Source organism: Zonotrichia albicollis, chromosome 2 (assembly GCF_047830755.1).
Source record: "Zonotrichia albicollis isolate bZonAlb1 chromosome 2, bZonAlb1.hap1, whole genome shotgun sequence".
In the NCBI taxonomy this organism is placed as follows: domain Eukaryota; kingdom Metazoa; phylum Chordata; class Aves; order Passeriformes; family Passerellidae; genus Zonotrichia; species Zonotrichia albicollis.
The window spans coordinates 34,156,377-34,181,875 of NC_133820.1; the positions used below are offsets into that span (position 1 = coordinate 34,156,377).

The 25,499-nt window shown below is 41.4% G+C and overlaps 1 protein-coding gene across 6 annotated transcripts in view; it reads right to left on the minus strand.

Annotated features, from left to right (window-relative positions):
- Nucleotides 1-25,499, minus strand: part of ST3GAL6 (ST3 beta-galactoside alpha-2,3-sialyltransferase 6) — a 95,309-nt gene that overhangs the window by 41,801 nt on the left and 28,009 nt on the right. For 2 of the 6 annotated variants that reach the window (XR_012578920.1, XM_074534711.1), the window contains 2 exons: nt 20,758-20,853; nt 1,013-1,193 (listed from right to left, as the gene is read on the minus strand). The gene's annotated coding sequence lies outside the window, so the exon portion shown is untranslated. Of the gene's footprint in view, nt 1-178; nt 306-1,012; nt 1,194-1,285; nt 1,496-1,528; nt 1,746-20,757; nt 20,854-25,499 lie in introns of those variants that run through there. The other 4 variants (XR_012578922.1, XR_012578919.1, XR_012578921.1 and 1 more) reach the window with 4 other exon arrangements.

Sequence of the window (25,499 nt, forward strand, 5' to 3'; positions counted from 1 at the left end):
TCACTGCCCGCGGGGGACCCCGCGGCGGCTCCGCCCGCCGCCCCGGCCTGCCAGCGGAGCTACTCCGGGAGGCTGGGGGAAGGCGGGCGGCTCCCCCGCCCCGAGCCCACCAGGAGCAGCCGGGGAAAGTCGGGCAGCCCCTGCCTTCCGTCAGGGGTCCCCACCCGGAGCCGCCTACCTGTGTGCGAAGGCGCACAGCTGCCCACCGGACCCTCCCGCGCTCCCCGCTGCTCGAGGTGGCGACACCCGGCCCCGCATGCGGACCCGGGCAGCGCCTCAGCCCGGCCTGTGCCCCGCTCCCCGGCGCCGGCCGCCCGCCTGCGGCATCAGGCGCATCCAAGAGCCGCCGGGAAAGCGGGGGGTGGCGGCACTTCGGTTCCTGCTGGGCTGACCCCCCCGGGAACCGGCTCCGGGCTACACTGCCGTGTTAAGATTTTCTTTCCCGTGAAGTTCCCAGGAATCTCTGGGAAAGGTCTGGGACGTCTCATCTCACCAGCTCTCAAAACCGATTAAAATTGTGTTCTCTTCAAAGGAGGCTTGTAGAGGCAGGCTCCATCCCTCTAGAAATTCAGTTTAATTCCTTGAGTGCTTTCACCGAGGAACACGGTGATGTATTGAAAGAGCTACCTCTGCCTTTGAATACGCGGTAATTTACACTGAATAACAATGTTTTTGGCATCTGCTGCCATCAGCATTAACCTGAAGGAAATTTTAAAATTAGAAGCATGCATACAAACTCTACACGACGTTAAAGCTGGAAGCTTTCCCGTCTGGAATGACGCAAGATCATGGGACAGTTAAGGCTGGAAAAGACCCTCGAGATCCATCGTGTCCGACCGTGGAGCGTGTCCCGACAACCGTCACGTGTCCAGCGCCAGAGACACCGGCAAACTCGGGAACAAGCACCCCCAGGGCACCCAATCCTATGGGTTCAGGTACCGTCCACGAGATCTACTCAGCCCGTGCAAGGGTATACAGAGCTATACTAGATAAACCAGGGGTGCTCACTTACCGGTTGTTAACAGAGCACCTTATTTTATCTTTAAATCATCCCAGAGAAGAGGACAGAACTCATCGCTTCTGCTTAAGGCCGCCCAGGCTCTTGCTACAGCCTCTAGTAGGTCTAGCCCGGTTCCCGCATGGTGGTGCTTACGACGGGATTCAAGAGGAGGGCTTGTTCAGCTGAGCCCCATCTGCAAGAGAAAAGGTAGAAGGAAGCACGTTGTGTATTTACACAGAAACGTTGGTTAGCTCCAGCCTGCTGAAATTCCTCTTCCATTTATACCAAAGCCCACCAGGGGAAGGAGATACGTGAAGACAGATGAAGCAGTGCAACGCCTTCCCGTTAGCAGTGTCTGTCGTAAGAAAGACCGACTTCTCTACGGAGCCGCAGACACTACTCTTCTTCCTTCTCCTCCCCCTCCTCGGGCCGGCGATAGGAGCCCCTCCCCCGCCCCGACAGTCCTAGAGGGGGTGGGATATTCGCAAAGCGGGGGGCAGCGAACCACCCCCAGCCTCCCGGAATTACCATGTGGTAAGAAACTAATCGTCATCGTGTGTATGTCGAGGGGGGTTGGGATCGTGCAGGGGCAAGATTCTCCCTCCCCAAGTTTTGCCTCCTGCCATGAAACCCTAGGGGAAGCCGGCAGGGGAAGAACTACCCCCTGAGGAGCTGCTGCCAGGAGCAAAATGAAGCCCCACCCAACGGAGGCGGGAGTCACTGGGCGCCTGGAAAATCTCTCCGTACTTCAGCGCCCAAGCGTTTGGGGCTGGACCTTACTATTTCGAAAGAAAGTTATTAAACAATTCTGCCTATGATAAAAAGGATGAAAAAATGAATTTGTTTGGAATCCTGTGCTGCATCAATGCTGTGTTTTGTCCAGAGGACTGTACATGCTGGAAGAAATCTGAAGGATTGTTAATAATTTAATTGCCCTCTCCTGTTTCTATCTTTATGATCCTGACTGCTTCCAATCTGAAAATTTTCTAAATTATGCTAGAGTGAGCTCACAGTATGTTTTTAGTATTGTCTCAGAACAAGATGCTTCCTTAACTGGAAATGCAGCTTCTGCTTTTGATGGCTGTCACTGGGAATGACCAGAGGTGGATTCTGTTCTCAGCAGTTTTCTACAGCCTATGTGTACACATAATAAAAATAACAGATTGAAAGCTGGGAAATTTTGTCTCTTCTTCAGGGACTGTTCTAGTCTTGCCGAGATAATTTTCAATGTATTCTGGGCAGGGAATCAAAGTTCAGACCTCTGTAATTTGTCTTCCCTTGAGCTGAAAATACCTTAGTACTTTTCGCCCTCTCCAGGAGGCTCCTCAGGTCTTCACCCTTCACATCCTGCCCTTTGCAAAACCAAGCTTCTTCCAAGTATATATCTAAATTGTATGCCTTCTAAAGTTACTTTATTTAACTGTGCTATATCTTTTCCCATTAGCTAGCAGCTCTTCAGTCCTTGCCCTTCAATTCACCTAGACGTCATAGTCACACAACTGATTTTAAAAAAATCATTAAGGTTGTACAACAAAGGACTCAGAATTAGGATATATTAGAAGACTGATTTTGTGACTTCATATCATTCCCCCTGCTCATATGTTTCAGGACATTCTTAAATTATGTTGTCCAGTATTGTTTTGTTCTGGCCTTGCTTTATTTTGCAAGGCCTTGTCTTTGTTTATGATACAGAATGGACTTTCAGGATGTACCAGATTTTTGCAGAACAAGATGTTGGGACTATTCACCACAGGGGAGTGTAGGAAACTTTGAGGAAATGGATGGTATTCCTGCCTCTGTTCCAGACAGGATGTGTGTGCTGCAGCTGCAACTTTTGTGCATGGGTTCATGGGCATGAGCTTATTTCACACTGGCTAAGGTGGGGTATCAGTACCAGTCCCACAGGGATCTCTGGGCGCTATATTTGTCAAGTAATGTAATAATCTAACTTGCAGTGATGTAATTTCACTTCGGTTTCTTCTGGCAATTGTAGCTGTCCCACAGAGCAATAGAATGAAAGCTGGTGTTTGTTGTCATCTAAATATATTGAGCTAAATTCAAGGATTCAAATGGCAATTTGAATAATTAATATAGTGCAGGAAAAGTTTAGTTCCTAGATGTTTTCCAAATAATCTGTACAAGCAAGAATTTAGTAACTAATCTGCAACCCCATGAATTTTTGGGCACAAAGTACAAGGAAAATACAAAGAATCACTGGGATATAGTCTATTGCAAACAAATTATTTGACAACAATAAGATTTTTTCAAAATTGTTTTGAAATGGCTGACTACCAGGAAGTCAAATGAATATGCCTGAAAACAAATGCAATGCATATGACCAAAAAGTCAACGGATTTGCTCTTTCAGTTGAAAATCAACACTCCTGAGACACAAATCTCTCCCCAAACCAAAGATAAAACCCCATAAACCTTTAAAGATAAAGCAATAACTAAAATAAATCTGAATAAAATGTAGTCATATTTTAGTTCCAGGAGAAACCACGTACTTCCTGAGTCATTACTAAACTAAGAAAATGTTGTTGCCTCTATCCCAGCTTGCAAATCAGAGAAAAATTAAGGGGAAAATTACAGGAAATGGAAGGGAAAACTGTTGAACGTGAGAAAATAAAAATTAAAGAGAAGAAGGAATAAAGAGAATGGAAAGTTGCAGCATCACAAAAGTGATTTCCCTGTCAATCCAATAAGATGACTAATCAAGCTGCCTGTAGGCAATGCACCATATCTATCATACACATCTGGTCTTAGAAGTAAAATGCAACAGAACTGTCACCCTTGATAATTACTTTGGGAGATCACACATTTATAGAAATACAGATTGTCACAACATCCTTGTGGGTCCCTTCCAATTCAGAATATTCTGGGATCCCTTCTCCACCCATCTTCTGGCTTTACTGCCTACCATCACAGTCTGATCCTAATCTTTATGTCAGGCCATGAGAACTGCCCTGAGTCCCACGCATGCCCAAATCTCTCCTACTGAGCTCCAAAACCTGTCTCAGCACTACTCTGTTCTATACAGGTTCTCAGTTCCCTTGCCTAGGTGCTCGGGCCTGCCCCAGGTGCTCTTCACTGTACTTACAGCTCCAGTCGAGGTAAGCACCAGCCCTTACATAGCTTGAGTCATCAATCTGTGGTTGCATGATTTTTCTTCCACAGACACTTTGCCAGGAGACAACTTGCTGAAGCCTGTCCCACGAGCTTTAAAAAATCTGGTTAGTGGTTATAGCATATCATCAGAGCCCACAGTGTTTGTCATGAGCTCATAGTGTACAACTCCCACCTGGTTTGAGGTCACTTTTTCAAGACCTGATCAACCAAAGAACTGCTGAGACAACCAAAGAACCAAAGTCATGGCTGTGACTGCTTTCTCAGTCCCCAGGGTCTGCCTTTGCTGGGAGTTGCAGAGGGCTTTCCCCTGCCCCGGGCTGTGCAGTGCTCCTCTACTCAATCTGAGAGACGGGACACCAGCAAACAAAACATGATGGCAGGAAATGTCATGGAGGTAACCCAGGTAGGCTGAGACAGCCTCCCTTTATTTTTACCCCAGTAAAATGCAATCTGGGGTGGTGAGCACATTAGGAAGTGCTATTTGCAAACCAAAGTGAAGCCTTTAATGCATGTATTTATGCATGAGCATCTACAAAACCATAAAGAAATACATTATCTAATAGGCACTAGGCATTCTTGTACTTCATTAGGCATATACAGAGGAACAAATAGGTCAAAGCACACCTACTTGAAGAGCATTGCAAACAAAACAGTGGAAAAGAAAAGGGAAAATGGTTTGAAAAATTACAGAAAATATGTCCTGTGCACCTTGTGGTTTTCACCAGGTCAAGAGCAACATTAAACCTCAGGTTTCACTGCACCAATTGTTCTCTTGTTTCCATTTAATTACAGTGTCATATGGAATTCAAGTTCTCTGCTTGTTGCTTAATCCTCCCAATGGATGTCTGTATACTGACTCCACCTCTATGTGTGTCTGTGGATAACCCAAACTGAAGCTTCATGGCGCCGAAAGCAGCAAAGCAGGCAAGAGCTGCTGCTTCCTCCCCTGGCAGGAGACAAACCTCTCAAGATCCAGTTCTCCTACCCATCTGCCTGGGACACAGCAGTCTCCTCCCTGTAGCTTGCAGGCATGCAGTGGACTTCTGTTCCCAGAGAATGTCAGCTGTGGCATCTGGCACAAGGGAAATCTGGGAAAAGGAGAGAGATGGAGGGGTGCATGGGAGAGTTAAGCAGTTGAGGGGGGCAGCTGGGCTGTGGGAGACTCTTACATGCAGTCTGCTGCTAGGTCACAGCCCCAGTGCCCAATGCAGGGGGGCACCGAGCTCAGAGAGAACAAGAAGTCCTTCATCCTGTGGCTCTGGGTCCCTACCCACTTGGCCTTTGTGCTCAGATGACTGACATAAGCTGCTTCTGGAAGATGAATCCTCGCCCTTTTATGATAGCTCTGTTAGTCCTACAGTATCATGCCAGGACACACTCTCCTTGTCTCCTTTCCAAGGAGAGGCCTGCATGTAAGATGCCTTTGCCATTTAAAGCTCAGCTTAATGCCCAGTTTCTTTCTCTGTGCATTTTATGAAAATGTTTCCCTGTTTTTCCTGCTGGCTCCACCAGCCTCTGTTTCTGTCCTTCAGACCCCCAATGTTTTGTCCTGTGTCCTGCTGGCTTCATATGTACAGCCAAGTCATTATTACAAGTGCTCAGGCAGCTACTGCAGCTCTCAGATATTTAGCCTTTCCCCTTCAAATTTTTGGCCCACTTCTTCAGCCAGTGTTAACTGGCCTGCATTTCTTTACTGGTTTGCTGCCAAAGATCTAGGAACAGGTGCACAGTTTTTCTGGCAGGTACTCTTCAGGCTGGTCTTTACTTGAAAATATGATGTAGCAAGTCAGTACACAAAACAGGGCTGTAAAAGCAATACAAATAGCTATGATTAGATTCCAGGGAGGAGAGCGAGAAGTTAAGTGAGTCTCTGTAAGTCAGAAATGTTATGACAAACTGCTAGAAGCCTTGTGAACAGCATGCTAATTTCGTGTTTCTTACTTTTAAGACTTTTGCATGTTTTTTACTTTTAGGACTTCAAAAAGTCCTAAAAGTCTTGGATGTAGGCAAATCATGGGAAAATTTCAAATGCATTTCTTTCCATGACTGACTTCCCCACTTACAACTCCTGCCGGGTAATGCCCATGGCTAGTGAGCAAATGGTCACTTGCCACAGTTTGGAAGTAGGAACCCACACAAAATTGGTCTGGTGACACAGAAGAAAGAATCCTCCCTTCATGGCACTCCAAGCTGAAGAGAGCAATCCTATGACAGAAAATGCTGCCTTAGTCTCTGTAACTTGGGAGAACAATAGCTCACAGATCAGACTTTTCTTTTTCACTGCTCTGCTCTCGTTCCAAATGGAAGCTAGACCTGACCCATGTGGATATGATCAATAGCCAATATCCAAACCATGTGCAATCTTAGTACAATACTCCTTCTATTTCAATGTTTAGCCATTTCATCCATGCAAGTGGAAAACATCAACTGATCCTTGCAATTTATTAAAAGCCATCTGTCAGTTAACTCACCATCATTTAATTAATCATAAAATTCCCCATTGTATGGAAACACTTCCAGCAGCCCAAGCTACCTGCTCACAGCCTCTGTTTTTTTGAGGAGTGGTTGTTTTTGATTTGGACGCATCATTGAAACCTGGCCTTTCTTGTCTGCAGCTAAAATATAATCAAAAAAAGTTCTGTCACTGAAATGTTATTATAGAAACACTACTGGGAATTGTGCCATGGCCGATTTTAACTTCCCCGATACTATTTGGGAAAACAAATGCTTCTAATAATAAACTTGGGCCCAGCTAGCCATGTGATAGCTGCCAGATTCCTTCTCAGTAGTCACTGAGACAAAAACAGACAACCTCAAATTAGTAAGTAATGAAGACACTAAAAAAGAACTGGTCATAGAAAACTGCGTTGGGCTGAGTACTCAGCAACCGCTTCCATTTCCATGGACAAAATAACAAACACAAGCAAAGGGCAAACTGTCAAATTAAGGAAACTCACTGGCAAATTCACCTTGACTGAGGAGCTGGAATACTTAACTGTGGAGGGAGATTGGAATAGGTTTAGATCAAAGATACAAAAACTCCCAAAGTATATATTCCCAGCAAGAAAAAGTCTTATTGGGAAACACTTTAGACCTGAATAAATGGGGGGAAAACCACTTCAGAAAGGTTCTTAGGAGTCAGAAAAAGTAAACAGTACTGGTCAACAAAGATAGCTTTAGAGTAGAGATACATAGGATTAAGGCCAGTTTTGTCAAAAGTCAAATGAGCTGGAACATGCAAAGATGATTGAAGTAAACAATAAAAAAATCTTCAACCACTCACAGAAAAGGAGAACACGCCTTAGACAGCATTTCCCTAGAAGAGCCAGGAAAGCAGTAATGCAAGTATACAGAATCTCTGTGGTGCTTGCCCCAGAACGCAGTGTATGATTTGTGCTCTCACACTTGAGAAGAAAGCAGTTCAGGAGAAAATACAGAGAAGTGTTACACTGAGCATGAACAGTCTGTCTTGTGAGAGCAGCTAAACAAGAATGGCAGGAGAACAAAGGGATACAAACTGACTGTGAATTCAGTGAATTCCTTGCCATAGCAGAAACCTGCGGACTTGTTGGTACCCTTGCCATGCTTTCTGCCCCTCTGACTGTAGCACATTATCCTTTGGTTCTTGGGCCTTTTCCTACAACCCTCAAGTTTGTTGTAAAGCACTTGAAAAGATCCTTGGCACAACATAAATTGGTGGAATGTGAAGAAAATGTTTTATGGACATTTTTGAACAACAAACTTACTGTGCAAAGTTGCATGGCTGTGCCTCAAAGGGTGGGGTTCATCCAATAAAACTGGCATCATTTGAAGACAAATGCATTTCACCTTTCTCCTCCTTCAGGGAAGGGCTTAGTCAGAATACTTACAAATACACACAAGAAAGAGAGCTCTTTGTAACCAGAGAATGCTTGTAGTAACCCAGCTGACGAAAAGCTGCAATCTCACACCTTCTCTTACAGAAATATAACCAAAATTAGGCAGCTTTCAGTTACATTACACCCTCTCTGGCACAGCAGATGTTTGCATCATTACTTGTGCTTTTGAGCTGGTTGTTGAATTTGGTATGACCATGTGGAAGTATCTTATCTCCAGCAAGTACAAGTGAAGCCCACCTGTCATTGCAATGGAAGTAGTGAAAACCAGGCACTGGCCCTCTATTATTCACAGCTAAAAACAGAATCCACCTCATTGCCTGTTTTAACAAGTTTTTTTTTTTCTTCTTCTGAAGATTCTTTTTGAGTTTCTTTAATTTCTTTTCTTCTCTCTTTTAGTAATTGGGAAGCTCAGTTTTCTTTTAACTTTCTTATGAATCTGCTCCAAACCAGAGCAGATTCTTGCCCCAAAGGCATATAGGAAGAAGGAAAAGACAATTACAGAATTAAGTTACCTGTGACAAAGAGTTTCACTTTGCCAGTTTATGAAGTTGTCCCATGAGCTAGACCAACTTGGGTAGCACAGTATTTGGGATGGTCAGAAGTCTCTATTTAAATCAACTCTAATGTACATATGTGATAGTTATTTCAAAATAATTCCACCTAAATAAACAGCTATGTCAAGAATTTCCCATTACCGTGCTTGGTAGGAGCTGCCAGGAATTAGCCTTGTACCCCCACAACAAAAAAAGACAACCTTGCTGGAGTGTTGCCAGTAAGATTTGCTTAAATATTTACTTAGAGCTGAATTGATAAACCAAGAATGCTTTATAAAGTGAACATCTACCTTTAGGTGACAGAAAGTTTGATCCAAAGTCAACAGTAAAGTCCACATCCCACAAGTAGATATGTTCTTGTAACTCTCATTATGTTGAAGAGTCATGACCATAAACATGAGAATTACTCCACTACTATTGTGCCACTGTTGCTGGCAAGACATCACAATCAGTGATTTATAACAGAGCATTACAGAGATAATGATAGAGAAATTTGAGAGCAGAATCTGAATCATTGATGCTGCAAGTCAAAAGGTGCACTTTATTGGAGAGAAGGGTCCTGTGACTTTTGCAGAAGAGTCAAGTAGCACAGGATGCCAACAGTTGCAGAAGTTACCACCTCAGAAGCAGGGGTGGTCTTTCCAGAAGTCATACCAAGGATTAAAGACTTATTTTCAGAAGGAAGAGGACTTGTAAGATTTTATCTTGTCAGGCTGAGCTTTTTTGCCTTTACTCTTTCCTGTGTTTCCAGTTTTCTACTCCAATAGGCTTTTCTTCTTGTTTATCCAGTATTTGTTCACTGCATGTGAACAGTGTTTCAGCATGGTAGGTAACACAGCCTACTTTCTGAACAGGTTTTCTTCCATCTAAAATGCCTGCAAAATGGATGATTACTAAAATACACCAAATTAACTATCACTTATTACTAGAACTTGCCTGATTATTTTAGCTTATCTTAAGATTTATCAAAATGTCTGTCACTGTTAAGAAGCTTCTGGAAAGTGAATACAAATGAATGATGTCATGTGCCATTCTAAGTGGAAACTTTTTGCTTTTTACAAACAAAAAAAGTGATTTGTTTAGCCTCTTCAAAACAATGCTCAGACATGTCTTGAACCAAGACAGCAAACTGCTCCCACATAAATGTTGACATACATCTTGATTTTTCAGGTCTTCAAGACCAGTAGGCAAAGACAGAGGAAGAAGACAAGGCTGTTTGGAGGAAAAGAAGAAGAGTGACTTAAGAAACCCCAAAATTGTTGAAAAAGGATTGGTTTGGTTTTTCTGAAACTCCACAGTTTTATTTTTCAACAAACATTACCTGCTTTTTGGCAGTAACTTCTATTTATGTCCAGGGTATCTGGAAAAAGAGGTTTTGGGCCAACACTGCAGTGCAATTCAGACATATCATGATTCAGATCAGTCTTCAGTTGCTGCAATCAGTGTGTCCTGTGGACAACTGTCAGCTTACTGAGAGCATTTCAGAGCTTAGGAATAAGAAGATCCAGACAAGCTGTAGCTGAAAAACTGCAGAAGGGGATCTGTTTAGTTTTAAACTGGTACAGATGTGATGTCACTGTGAGATACCAAGAGGCAGAAATTCCGTGAGAAAATTCATATTAGCTGCATCTGACTCTGCATCCAGTCACTGCTGCCAGTGTTCCCTAGGATGTCCAGCTACTATTATGCAGACTGCTTGCTTCCCCTCATCTACTGTTGTAGTTGCTAGCGATCTTTTAACAATTACATTTTAAATCAAAGTCAAGGGACACCTGCCCCTTGGCATCCTGCTTGAACTCCTATTAATTTACTCATTAGATCCTTGTAAGTTCAACAGACAGACTTTGGGGATTACTCCCAGTGTCTTGGCATGCAGTCAGCCTCTTTAGCAGATTTTGTTTTCTTTCAAAGTCAGGAATATTAGCAGCCCAGCAGATTCTGGCAGCTTTCAAGGGAAGGAGTGTCCAGGATTTTCAGATTCCTTGTGCCCAGTAGTCTAAAAGGGAAAATCTCAGGTGCTCCCCTCCCTCTCCTGCCATTCCACTGCATGGGCTGAAAGGGAAGGAACAAACAAATCCCAGCTTCTATGGCAAACCCAGAGGCTTTTGAAATTAGAAGACCCCATTTTCTTAATCTTCCCCAGTCCTAATTTTTTGAAATCAGCAAGCCAACATTTTTCAGATTGCTATTCTTTGGAGAGCTTAGCACTTATCTTTCAATGCAGTCTGGAATGAAAAACAGAAATGTCGATTTTCAAAGTCATCTCTAATGGGAATTGTGTTTCTCTTCCTGCCTCTGGTTTGGGAAGCATCAGAATTGTGTCTTTGGAAAGATAGGCAGGCAAATACAAGTCTGAAGAAGAGGTAATTATTAACTGTCTGCAGATGTTGCAGTGACAAGTTTGAAGAGGAAAAGCTTCTTCTTAATTTAAAATTTGATTTAAAAAATATGCATCTCCAAAAACATTTCCCACAGAAATAGAAGCTATTTAAAGGAAAAAAAAATAAAACTACAGTGAGAAAAATCCCATGAGGAGATTTGCAAAACTACTGAGATTTGCAAAACCTCTGGTACAACCAGTTTTTTTTTTTTTACTTCAGCACTTTTTTAGGGCTCAGTTTTATTGAGAATGTTGAAGATTCAATGTTTGGCTGTTGAGCTGATTAGACTGAGCAAAACCAGCTTTTCCTAAACAACAGGAGGAAAAAAAATGTAGAACAACAACCAACCCATACCTTTGACTGGGAAAGAATTTCTTAAATCCAACACTATAATCTGGAATTCAACAGAAGTGCAATCAGATTAATTACTCTACTAGCATCTTTAAGATAAAGTGTATCTACAGTCCTCAGGCAACAATAAGACAGCTAAGCTGATTTAAATACTGAGCAAACAAACAAATGCAGGTTTGACCATACTGGTATTGGTCTAAAACAATTCTACTCCCATGCATGTGTTAAAATTCTATATTATGAACTTAAGGAAACCTTTTCTTTTCTTGCAAAGCAAAAAAATGAAGGATGAAAGATGTCCCACTTTGGAGTATGCAAACACTCATTTGATCAGTGTGTTTGATAGTTATCCCTGCAGAAAAGGAACAGACATTGCAATTACCAATGTAAAGAGAAATAAACCATCATTGGACTTTTCTTCCCCACCCCAGTTTAGAAAGCAATTCTTATTGCTCTTACTTTCAGCTAAAAAAGCTGTTTTTTTGACAAAATTGGTACGGGTTTCTATGCAGGTTTCACCTATGCAGGATGGTGAGGCTCACACTTACTTGGGTTGATGAGTGTGCTTTATCAGTTGTGGGGATAAAATAGTTATGATACAACAGTGTTAAAATGACAAAACAAACCCTGAACTTATTCATACATACAATACATTTTTTCTACTATTTATTTATATGCCAGGAAGCTCAGCTGCATCTAATGGTTTGTGTTGCTGCATGTTTTGTTACAAAACACAGTATGGTCAAATGTCAATAACAAACCTGCCAAAAATTTATTATATTAACAGCAAAAGACCCAAACCTAATTATCAGAAGTTAAAGCAGTTTTAGACTAATGAAGTATGTTTGGTAAGTTTGTCTGTTTGTCCTGTTCTTCTGTTGCTTACAAGAAAATCTTGAGTCTGTAAATTTGCTAACTTGTAATTACTTGCAGTAATTACTCGTGATTAATCGCAGCAATTTTGGAGGAAAACTTACAGGTGAATTTCCAGCATCTTGATTCAAAATTAATTTTAGTTGGCCTATACGAATATATTCACTAAAAAAAATACTAACAACAAACCCCCAAAACACCAGCAGAAGCAGGCTCAGTATTTAGTTAGAGTTTTGCTCAAAAATGGACCTTGACTGCTTAGAATACTGTAACATTTGCAAAGTTCAGTTGGGATAGTATGAGGAATGTTTTGTGGTATGCAGGTAGGCATGGGTACGGCTGGAGTGGAGAGGTGCCAAGTCCTAATAGGGAGTCCACCAGTGAAACTTGGAAATGGCAAAGGGCATGACTCAGATTTTCAAGAGATGCCAAACATTTGTTGAAAAGCATTGCTAGGGTGATCTACCAAGTGTTTATCACACTCCCTAAAGTCCTGAGAAGGAAATCACTAAAATACACTGTTAATGTAATTAGCTCCAAAACCAGTCCAAGTTTTCTGTGTTTGAGTAACTCAATGAGAGTGAAGTTGAACTAATGATCCCTACAAATGAAAACACCTTCAGAAAACAAGTGCAGTCCAGTCTGTGCCACTTGATCCAGCTGGCTGCTAATACCAACAGTAAGAGCCCATAAACACCATCTCCAAAACACCAGCAGCTTTTTCAGTGCTTCTTGTCAGGTGTCCCCACACACACCTCAAGAAAGAAGGAACTGCAAGGAACTGAAAAGAAAAAATTAAAAAAGAAAGGCAGATAGTTTGTTTCTCTCTTGTAGCCTTGGTGCACTGGTTGGCCAACACAGCGTCACAACCGAAGTATTTCTGTTTGAGCTTGGATCTCCCAGGAATGTCCACAGCAGGTGGCTGATCAACTCTAGAGAATAACAAAGGTTTAAAGGAAGTAATGGAAGCAAAACTTAAGAGTCCTGGGTATTAACATTCACCCATGGAGCAGAAGTTCTGATGATTTCTATCTAGGAAGTGGCCATCTTTAAGAAAGAGTTATCTAGAAAAGCTTTAAGCTCTTCTTGATCTGTCTCATCTATTGGATAATGCTTTAGCTCTCTGTAATAAAACCACAAGACACAATCATGGGACATAGTCAAACACACACTCACTCATTCTTCCCTCTCCCCTCTTCATTAATGCCATTTTGGCTTTTAAATCAGACCTCTTGGTTAAGGTACAGCTGGAATGATGCAAATTTCTTAGCAGTTGAAGAGAAAATGAATAGAGAAGTCTAGTAAAGCTATTCTAGCTACTCCACAAATGAAAAACTACTCTCACTATACACCAATTTGTTTAAATTGGTGATTTCTCTATTAACTCATGCATGAGCTGCAATCTGCCTCTTATTTTGGGCAACTATTTTCTGTGTGGATGCCTTTTCAGTAGTCCTGTTTTCTTGCATATTTTCTTGCCATGCTCCCTCCTTTCTGTTAGGCACAAAAGCATGCCTGTTCCCATACTTTAGTTTTTCTCCTCAAGTATCTTATCCTCTTTTCTTTCCTCCCTATGAAAAAAATAATATGTGCACAAAAGGCTTCTCTCCTTCTTCAGTCTTCTTTTTACCACTCACATCCCTGATTTCTGTCCAACTCTTTGGTCACTTGGAAAGAGACTTCCCTGATCCCAGGATATGCCCTCCAAAAAGCCCATGGATACAAAAGAGAAAAATACCCTAAAGAGTTCCAAAAATGCTTTTGTTGTATGGTACGGAATCTGTGAGCCTGATCTAAAACACTGAAAGCCTCCTGAAAGCCACTGAAACACTCTGATTTGGACTGAAAGTTAGGTTTTACAAAGGGGAACAAAGTAAGAAGCCTTCTATAGACCAGCTCTTCTCTGAGTGAGCAAGCAGAAAGCTTGGGTTGCTGCATCCTTGTGTAAACAGCTCTTGCTGGAAAGAGGATCAGGGGGTGGGGGTGGAAAAGGGAAAAAAACTTAGTTTGAGGTAGCTACCTGTTCCCAAAGCCAACAACTGAGAAGAGCTGTATTTGCACAATTGTCTGAATCCATTGTTGATTTTGCTGGCATTCGTTCCATTTTGATCAATGTAATTTTCCTCAAGGCCTAAATGGGAAAAGACTGCTTCTTTATGCATTTATTTACCTTCAGAATCTCAGCAATCAATGATCCTCACACTCCATAGAAGAGGACAGCTGGCCAAGCTTTGTGTCTACCCACTCAAACTCTTACTCTGACTTGGTTGTACTGACTTAGTTAAAGTAGACTGACAATCTGAAATTAATTAACCACAGATAATCGACTGATGACTTCAGCTGTTGATGACTTAGGAAGAATATGCACAAACAGTATATGCATTGATTAAAATAAATAGATTGAGTCAATCTAATGCAACTGTCTTGATCATCTTCCTCTTGGTTTCTCAATCCTGCATTATTTCAAAAGGGCCATGACATCAACTTTTTCCTGGAAAAATGCAGATAAAACAATTGCCTCAGAAGACTTTTCTAATTAGAGTCCATGTGGTGACCACTAGAAAAAAGATCACAAGGTGGAATGAAAAGAGATATAAGGCATAAAAGCTGTTATACTTAAAGCCTAGCGCTGCTTGGTAAAGCAGTGTTTTTGTGTCATTTCATTGATTGGGAATATGCACTTGCTGCACTATGTCAGCCAGACTGCTGGTGAAAATATTTAATGGTGTTCCCTTCTGATCTAGGCACTTTCCAGTCTGTCTGCATCAATTAAAACTGAATAATGCCAGAGCTGGAAGAATAACTATTTGAGTTTAACATGTCTGGGTTAAAGTAGTTTTCTACTTGGGACCTCATGATATTATAATAAACACACATGCAACAGAAATAAATATATGGTTCTACACAGTGTCTCTGTCACACCATGCGGTTTCACATATTGCCATCTATTATGCCATGGCCATATGCATGCAGTACGTACCAAAAAACCTGGGTTAGTAGGAGAATAGAAAGCGCAGAGGGAACAGAGGTGGTGTGAAGGAAAAACACAGTGATAGGAAGAGACACAGCAAAGGAAGAAAACTAAGATAGAAGGAAAATGGGTGTGAACTGAAGATGTATTAGAAGAACAAGACTGAATTAAGAGAAAAAAAAACAGTAAGATATTCCAAAATTTCTTCAATAAGAATACTTGAATGACTATAAAGATAATAAACACATCGCCCAAATTATTACTAGGGCTGGAACTGTCAGTCCAATTTGCAGACATGTACAATTCAGTTTTCACTTTTGAAAACTTTACCTGGGATACAGGCTGCTTTTTGCTGGTATTTGAAACATCGTGGCTACCTGGTGCTTACTATTTCAGGGGACATTATGTCATGTGGGCTTCTCAGCCCAAAAGGTCCCTTACATCATTGCAGATTGCTTATGTGATCTAATGTCATACAGCAATGCATGGGCCAAGATTGGGGTAAATCTTGGAGCATACACATCCCCAGGCTTAGACCTGAATTCTGCTGTTCACAAGGCAGAACTGAGCCATCTGTATCTTTACACTTGCATACACAGCCACAGACTGGTTATGAAATAGCCACATTGGCTCAAGAATAAAACAACTGGCCCTCTCTGTCTTTGCTCCCTTATACATGTTTTGTAGGCATGAATGAACTGTGAAAAGTAGCCAGAACATCTTGCATTCTAATCCTTGACTTGCTGGAGGCAAGGTGCTCTGGTGTGACCTCAAGAAAGTTATGTCTGATAAACCCCTGATTTCAAGTTTCCCTAGTCTTAAAACTATAGCCTTCTCTATCTTGTTAGCAGTTTTTGTAATTGCCTTTGCTTTCCTTTTGTTCATAAGGAGTGAAAGCAATTTAGATTTTTTAACATACCCTTCAAAAACACCCCGCCCCAAAACTCCACGCCCAAACTCCAAAGCTAAGGGGGAATGGTTAATACAGCCATCAGGACAGTGTAACTTAGGCTAGCTACAGTACTTAAAGTTTATAGACAAGATCATAGTGGAACAAAAGAGGGTTATCCCAAGTTCTATTTGGAATTGCTGTCTCCACTGTTATTACAGGTGAATGCCAATGTAAATTCATCACATGCCACCTTCTGATGTACAAATATATGTTTTAGCTTTTGGATAATGATAAAATAGTAATCTATATATACAACTTCTATATGGAGAAATAAGGTATAGTAGTCTAATTAATTTAGTATCTTCTGATTTGGTTTAATGTGAATACTGGAGAATGGAAACAAAGCATAGATGCAGTCAGGATACTCCTTTCCTGTATAAGTAAGTCTCACATGGTGCCAAGGCCTTACCTTGAACTCAGGTGATTTGGAGTATGTGGCCATTGGCATGACTAGTTGCAGACTTGCTGGGAGGTCCATATGTGCTGCCTGACAGTTCCCTCTACAAGGTTTAGTGGAGAGGAAGGAAATGCTGACAGAGGTTTTGCATTTTACAGCTTAGGTATGTGTGGCTTTTAGGCTACAGCAAGCCTACAGAGGAGATTTTGGAACCAATTCACTCAGAGTCCATTTTTACTATCATGAATGCTGCCAATCACAGAGGAAGAGCCATTCAGGAATGGATTAAAAAGAGGATGGTTACATACTGTACATTATGGTTTTCAGCAACATTCACTTTCAATCTTTTCTTTTAGAGTCATGAGAGTGCCTGAATCATGGCTGGTATTTTGCAAGTGCTGCTTTGACACACATGTGGCCCTGCAAAGAAACCTGGATGTTTTCTTAAGGAAGCATTAATTTACTTACATGCATGCTGCTCCAATAAGTGCTTTATCCCCACATCCTGCAAAATGTGATCTCCCTATTGCTATAGGGAAGACTCATTATCATTCTTTGAGATTACAGCAACAAGAGGGTCCATTCATATTCTCAAGAAGAATTACTAGAAGTAGTATATTTCACTGGTACTGAAAAGCAATTTAAAAAGACAGTAATGCTACTCCACATTGCTAAACAGTGTAATATCTTCTGTAATGCTCTTCTGTCTGAAGGCTAACTCATGTGATCACATGACTACTACACATAACCTTCAGCTGCTTTGACAAAAGTAGTCTTTCATAAGCCTTGTTAAAGATCTAAAGCTGAAAACTCTGACCTCCCCAGGCAAGACGGCAAATAGAGAAAAACTCTAAGTTATTATCTATTTTAAATAAATCTTGTGACTTTGAGTGATCTTTGAATGATCTTTGAATGGACGGCTTGGGCAATGTCCCTTCTTCTAACCACTCCTTAAACTCTGCTGATAATCTCAGTCTCCCAGTACAAATATTACAGGCAATCTCATTTTAAGAGACGTGTGTGGAAAAGATGGTACCTTCCAGCATGTTTGTATTGGACCTGGCAGTAGGAGGCCTCATTTCCAATTGCACAGTGCAGGATTGTAATTGCCATTTGAGCAAAGAAAACAACAGACACTGCATCAAGTATTTTCTTTGCATCTCATTGTTTTTGTTTTACTTTATGGGGAAGTGCTATGTCTAGAACTGAATAACTACTGCAATGGATGGCCTGCTGCTCAAATAATGAAGGCTGAAGTCTAGAGACTCTGGATTTCTCCATTCAGCTCTGCAGAATTTGAAAATTATAAAATCAGAAGCAGCCAAACTATTCCTTAGCTATGACTACTATTAATATCTGGTGTATTGCATAGCTCATAAGACACTGGATCCAGACCCCTATAATATTACACATTGCATAAATGCAGAACAGGAAGCCTGGCTTAGTCCCCAGGGTCTTACTGCTGAGTGACTCAGTCATTTTTGGATACTTGGCTGGCAACACATTCTGCCAGTTTTCAGAAGTCCCAAGGGGAAGTAGCTCTCAGCAGTAAGAACCAGGGCTGCAGGTCCTCAGCATCATTCTATTTGACTTAAGAAGTGAACACATTATAAGATCCCATGGTCAGTGGTTTTGGTTGGCAATAGTTTCTTAAAGACTTATGGTCAGACAACATGAATCCAAGTTGTTTTAACAGGGCCTAGGAAATGTCCCAGACATTGAAGCTTGCAGCATTAGCAAACATTCTGAAAATGTTGGTAGTTGTCTTTGTACGCATCAGAATGTTGTGTGAAGCAGAACTCACCCACATTCTGCAAAGGGTTCATTAATCACTGCTCAGCCTTTACAGTTAATATGATTGGACCAACATACCTTAAAAACACTAATAAAGAAAATATGGAGGACCAATTTCTTCTCAGCTAAAGCACCCCATATACTATCCAGGTTGTTAATGAAACAACAGCAAACATGAGAAATGCAACAAACAAACCAGAAAAGCAGTGTGAGCCCCAAACTGTTGCTGTTTGTATTCATGCTAGCACTAAGCAATGCAACCATATGCTAAAAGTCGAGGCTGAAGGCTTTTTACTAAACCTGAACAACATAATGTAAGAAGCAGAGAGTATCATGACAGAGTCACTCTTAATGGGAAGATAGGTGATTGCCAGAATGTCTCAAGGGCTATAATGTACATCAACAAACCTTGCAAAAAAAATGTTTATGCTCCATCTCCCTGGATTCTGTGATACTAAGTCTGAAACCTACTGAAGGCTTTGGATTCAGTTGTTGAGTTTATCTTTTTCCTTTTTCTTTCTTTCATTTAGGAATCCAAGCCTATCTGAGGTTGTGTTCCAGTTAATTTTGTTTCATTTTTTGTCTGTACCCAGAAAAGAGGCCAGCATTTCTTGTTCAAATGCTGGATATTTTGCCTCTGATTACTATGAAGCTAATTATTCAGTAGGTTTAGCCTCAGGTATCCCATGCACTCAACTATTTATGCATTTTAGTCCCTCCCATTACAATGCTAATACAATGTATCACATGTTTGCCGCACAGGCACATGAAATGGCTCTTTCGGCAATGGATGCTTCTTCAGAGGTGCTCAGCAAACATGGCAGCTGAAGAACTGGGGTTTACATGATGACTTGCCAGAGAGCCTTTGAAAGGTATCTTTTTCAGTACATGTATATGACTTGCTTTCATATAGTCTGAGTTAACCATTCAAGGTTTTGAAAACAGAGGTCATAGATCAAAATAACTGCTGTGTGAAATTAGCCAAATAGGCTGTCACTTGGCCACATACATTTTTGACAATAACAAGTCAGAAACCTCACTTTGCTTCTCTCTCAATGCTACTGCCTTGCCCCTTCTCCTAACACTAATGAGTTACCCTGTGGTATTGCTTTAACAAGAGATCCAGTTAATGTCAAAAGGGAAAAAAAAGTCACTAGGTATATGGTTAACAAGAAAAATATATCTTATGGTTTCCTTTGATGAAAGTAACTAGTGATTTATAATATAAAAGGAAGAGAAAGTTATATTTAGAAAGCAGTGTTGCTATTTTTTTAAACAACTTTCATGTTGCCAGTAACATTTTCTTGAATACATGGCTGTCTTCCTCTGAAAAATGTGGGGTGTGTTTGACAAGCTTCGTGCCTACAAACCTTTCCAGAACCTCTATCTACCTTTTCCACAAGAGAGGAAGAGTGTGCATTGCTCCTCCACGTATTTATCTGTCACTTTCCTTCTAGTTTCAGCATTCTTTCAAAACCTTTCATCTGAACAAAGCTGTAAAAAAGAATAAAAATAGCAAGGTATATGCTGTCTCATAGTTATGTTCAGCAAATCTCGAGCACCAAGTGTAAAATGTGTCCTATTTGTCATTTATGGTTGCAATTATATGTGATACGGGATGTGGCTTCTAACATATCTGGTACAAATTCAACAGCTTGTATAGGTCTTCCTTGTAAAGTAAGACATGCAGCTGCAGGTAAGCCCAGCTGCAGACATAAATATCCCTCAGACCAAGAAAAAGCAAGAAAGATAAGCATGAACGCAACTCTGAGGTCAACACTTCTTCCTCTCCACCCTTTCCTGCCGCCAAAAAAAGCACAACTGTCTGATATGAATGACAAAAGTGTTTTTCAGCCACTCCATTATTGACAGAAAATAAGAGTGATTTTGTGACATTCATGCCTGAGTTAGTATATTTCTGTAGTGGGAGGCACCAGAAAAGTACAGCACTATCCATGAAGACTTCCTAGCATTGGTGCTAAACAGCATGGCAATAGAATACTGGTACTAGCTTAATGTAACTACATCATGTTTTGTTTACTTCATCATAACATCAGTGGACCTAAATGGGGAAGGCACTGTGAAAAATCAGGAGATTGAAACTCATATTCTTCTTATTTGAAAATAATAGCCAATAAAGTGGCATCTATACACCCCTAGTATTCTGTAAGATGTGCATTTCGGGTAAGGTACAGCTGGAATTTCTAAATTAACTTCTAGCTGATCTTAAGGATAGTTCTTCAATAAAGCCAGGGGAAGAGAATACAAATAGAGTAGTAAAACACAAATGTATTACTAAACAAATCATTGGTCATTTTGTCTCTTGCAGAAACAACTGGAGAATTGCCTAGAAGGGATGAGAATGTCAGACTCTTCTCTGCTGAGCCCAGAAAGCAGCCATGTGGGACAGAGAGAATCACAAAGTCATAGAATGGTTTGGAAGGGACCTTAAAGATCATCTACTTTCAAAATCCCTACCATGGGCAGGGACATCTTCCACTAGACTTCCACTAGGTTGCTCAAAACCAGGAATGAGGCATCCACGTCTTCTCTGGGCAACCTGTTCTTCTGTCTCTGAAAGAAGGAAAACGTGTCAAAATCAACATGTCTGATGTAAGCTGAAAATTTTCTAGTACAAGCTAACTAAATAAAGAGTTAGTTCATAACTTTTCCTTTTCCCTAGTGGGGAGATTATACCCATGCCAGTACCCTAGTATATCAACTTTATTATAAATGGCCAAAAGCTCACTCTCTAAATGAGAAATAAATGGGAATTCACCTTGAAAAATAAAGCAAGTATTGAGTTCCATGTAATTCAGGCTTCAAAAGAGGCATGATATATATTCAAGACCTTACAATTCTCCAACTCCCTCTTATTGGAATTCCTTGTATAGTCAAGTATTTTGTTTACAAAAGTATGAACTTACCTTCTTATGGTAAATTCAACAAAACAAGCAATCTTGTAAGTCTGTCAGTGGTTGTATCAGAGTGAATCTGAAACAACTCAGCTGTATTCTGCAAGTTCCTTCAACCAACAGAAAAAATAGAAGTCAGGCTCTGGAGCTCAGCACCCAGTCTGAGCTGAGCTGGAAGTGACACAGGCAAGTACTTTTAGCTCAAAAGAATAGCTCAATATGCTGACAATTCAATCATCTTCACTTACTTCCTTGAACTGTACCAAACAGTGCTTATTTTAGTAGTGGAATGGACTATTGTCAGACACTTAGGAGAAATTGCCCTTTTAATTTGTTTTATTTTGAAAGTTATGGTCCATATTGACAGGCCATTTTGTTCCTGCAGAAGCATAGAGCTGGGGCGCTGCTTTATTGTGAACCTTTAATTTTCTCTTTCTGGCAAGCATCCTAGATTTTGTAATTTAATATTCCTGCCAAAAGCACTGGAAACATTTGAGAGGATCCTCATGGGATTAAGGACAAACTGTGGATTACATTCCTGGCATTGCACTGCACTGGAAGCCATAATTTTTCTTGCTATCCTTGAATATTTTTGAGCTAACCAAATAAGAACACAGCAGAATTAAGAGTGTTTTGATGTTGTTTTAGTCTTTCTTCTCAAATCAACCCAGGATCTAATACACTTCTGCTCTTAGTCTAGGGAGTACATTTAGGTCGAGCAGATGTGTTTATGATGATTAACCTTGCATATTAACAAAGTGAGAGCAGGTTGTGGTGTGGCTGAGGATATGACTTTCACTTCTTTTTCTGCACACTAGAAAATGTGTACTTAGCCATGAATCCTGCATCCTGCTTCCCAGATGCTGGGAGTCAGTGACTTAAGAATGGCCACAGTGAATCAGACCAAGCCTATAAAAAGCCCGGCTCCTGCCTCTGACAGTGGCCAGTAATGGGTATTTTGAGAAAGAGTACAAAAAATAGGGCAAGATTTCTTCTTCTTCTAATACATCATAGTGAGATCTGGTAATTTGCTGCTCAGGGACAGACAGAGCCAGAAGCTCATTTTACATCTGTGCATCTAGAAGCCTTTCTATGATTTTCTTAGTTCCTTTTTTAAGCTCATTTACATCCCTGGTCTCTGTAACACCCTGCACCTCCCAGTCTCAGTTTATTTCAACTGTGCTGTGTAAAAAGAACTGGCCTTTGCTTGCTTTAAGCCTGCTTTTGGTAATTTCCATAGATGAAATAAACAGGACCAGGAGACTTCTTCTCCTTTTTAATGCCTTTATTAAAAGTGATCAGCTCAGGATTGGGTGTCCTGGCAGGGCTGCAGTCCCCGTCGTGTCTCCCAGGGCAACTCAGAGGAGGAGGATATGCGCAGCTCCGTCCACTAGGGGCAGAGCCGGGGATCCAGTCTTCGTGGGAGCCTTTAGGGCGTGATGTCTCCGTCAGATGTTGCTTTCTTAGCGTGGTCCCCCTCAGTCTTGGCGCTGGGGACGACTCCTGCTCAGGGCGAGAGGGACTCCGCATCTCTGCACTTGGCTCCTCACGTCTGGACATCAGACATCATTTAGTCTCTCAATTCTTAGGTGGCTCGTTGTTTTTAGGGTTTTCTCGTTGCATTTTGGAGTCGAGGTCTCAAAGCATGCTGGTCTTTGGAGTCACTTTGCATAACCCCCCCCCACCCTCTCAGGTGTCTTCCCTATGTTGGACGAGAGCACTGCCTCGGGGAAGGGCCATCACCCCACCTAGCCAGGGCTTTTACTAATACAAAAGAGGAGATAATCTACAACCACCCGTGATTACAATAACAAAGCATGAAGAACCCTGGCAGAAACAGAGATCTGGCTGCATCCCTGTAACTCTTTCTCACAAAAAAAATATTAACCGAATTTTTGTTCATAACACTAGTGTTTTCAAGATCCAAAGACATCAGTATTAAACAGGTCAATCAAATATATCAAACTGTTCAATGCAAGCTGTAACCTGCTACCTGAGTTGATGCAGAACTTGTCAAAAATTACACCAAAAAAGTATATAGCAAGCATTAAAACACAGAGAACGGTTAAGTAATTTGTCTTTTACAAGTGTAAGTGAAATAACTCAGCTTCAGTTAACATTGACTTCAAATTAGCAAGAAATCAGTCAGTTTAAAAATTACAGGAATTAAAGAACCTTGCCCACTGTAAAATATGTTGGGAAATAATTCATGCTGAAATAAACAGGGCCAGGAGACTTCTACTCCTTTTTAATGCCTTTATTAAAAGTGATCAGCTCAGGATTGGGCAGCTCGGCAGGGCTGCAGTCCCCGTCGTGTCTCCCAGGGCAACTCAGAGGAGGAGGATATGCGCAGCTCTGTCCGCTAGGGGCAGAGCCGGGGGATCAGGTCCTTGTGGGAGCCTTTAGGGCATGGTGTCCCCTGTCAGATCTTAGTTTCCCTGGCTCTGTCCCGTCTGGCCCCGGCCTCGGGATGACTCTCTGCTCAGGGCGAGAGGGGCTCCGAAGGTGTTCAGCATCTCTGCAGGCTCAGCACTCGGCTCCTCACGTCCAGACATCACTTTAGTCTCTCAACTCTTATTTGGCTCGTTGTTTTTGGGTTTCCTCGTTGCATTTTGGAGTCGGGGTCCCAAAAGCATGCTGGTCTTGGAGTCACTTTGCATAACCCCCCCCACCCTCTCAGGTGTCTTCCCTATGCTGGGAAGAGAACACCTTAGCCTCGGGGAAGGGCCATCACACCACCCAGCCAGGGCCTTTACTAATACAAAAGGGGCGATAAGCTACAATGACCCGCGATTACAATAACAAAGCACACAGAACCCTGGCAGGGACAGAGATCTGGCTACCTTTTTGTAAATTTTTCTCACAAAAAAATATTAACCGAATTTTTGTTCATAACACATGCTATAAAAGAATGTATTTTATAAAGATTGTGAAATCCAGACAAGTCTCTGACCACAAGCAGCTTGAGAGGTGTTCTATTCAAACTCTGAAATTCCTGAAGGCGGAGGAAGAACAATCGGCATTTAGCTTATAATTAGATGCACCCCGCGCAATGATCACTGTTATCCCAAGTCATCCGAAGAAGCCTAAGAGCGATCAAGATAGCCGAAGTTGCCAGAAAGATACATGTGAATATGCGATTCCAGGGATACGATCAACGCTGGCTATCAACCAGGAAACGGCGATTGTCCAGCTCTGAAAGAACCAACTATGAATATGCAGAGTTACAAAAGAAACTTGGACTCCGTCGCCTCGGGTATAATAAACTGTATAAAACATCCCTGCTAGCAGCGACTCTTGTGAACGAGGCAGGGGTCCTATTGCGATAGAGGTCAGATCCAGGTTCACCCAGTGCTGATCCTGGGCTCGATGCTGTCTCTTTGGCTGTGGTGGTTTTGAGGACCGTATTTTGGTTGTGGAAAAAGATAAATAAATATTTTTGCACTTTTTATAATTTTGCTTTCAATTGATCATTTATAACACCAGTTTTCTATATTGTAAGATTATTCTTCAAGAAAGGTATTTGCTTTCTAAAATGCTCATGCTTTCATGAAGCACTCATGAAAGTCATCCAGTAGATAATACCACTATAATCCTGTGACAAAACTGCCATGGAAATATAACAGGAATGAGTCAATATGTTTAAGAACAGTATCTTCCACGATTCCACAGTCTAATAGAGAGTACTGTATATGGTTTGAATTACCAAGAGAAATATTACAGCACTATTAAAAATAACTCATGTTTCACTGTTACAATAGACAGTTCAAATAATGCTCCACAAGTTTACAGAACTTAATGCACAGTTCTGAGAGAGCTTAATATTTCATGTCCTGTATCTCTTCTTCTAGCTAAATACAACAAAAACAGGCACCATGCCCCTGTGACATGTCATATCTGACATTAGTGGAGAATGGGGAAGTCTAGAAGAGAGAAAAAGTTTGAAACTTGTGAGAGAGAAGAGGCTGCAGGAGTGTTGTTACACACAAATGGGTAGAAAATAGCTCTCTCATGAAAAGTAGTCTCAGGACAACAAATGTAAGGACTTGTGTTATCAGCAGACATGGGATCCATGGGGAAAACCAGTGATGAGCATCAGTCTAGCCAGGGGTTTTCAAGGCAGTTTTGAAGAACAGGGGAAGGAAGGCATCAGGACAGTGCTATGTAGTTTATTACACTGAAAAATAATGAAACAGAAGAGTAGCCAGAAGGGAAAGATAATGCAGAGCCAAGATCCAGTATTGTCTAACACATTCCATTTCATTTAAAAGTTGAAAAGACAATGAAATCCCACAGAACTCATGA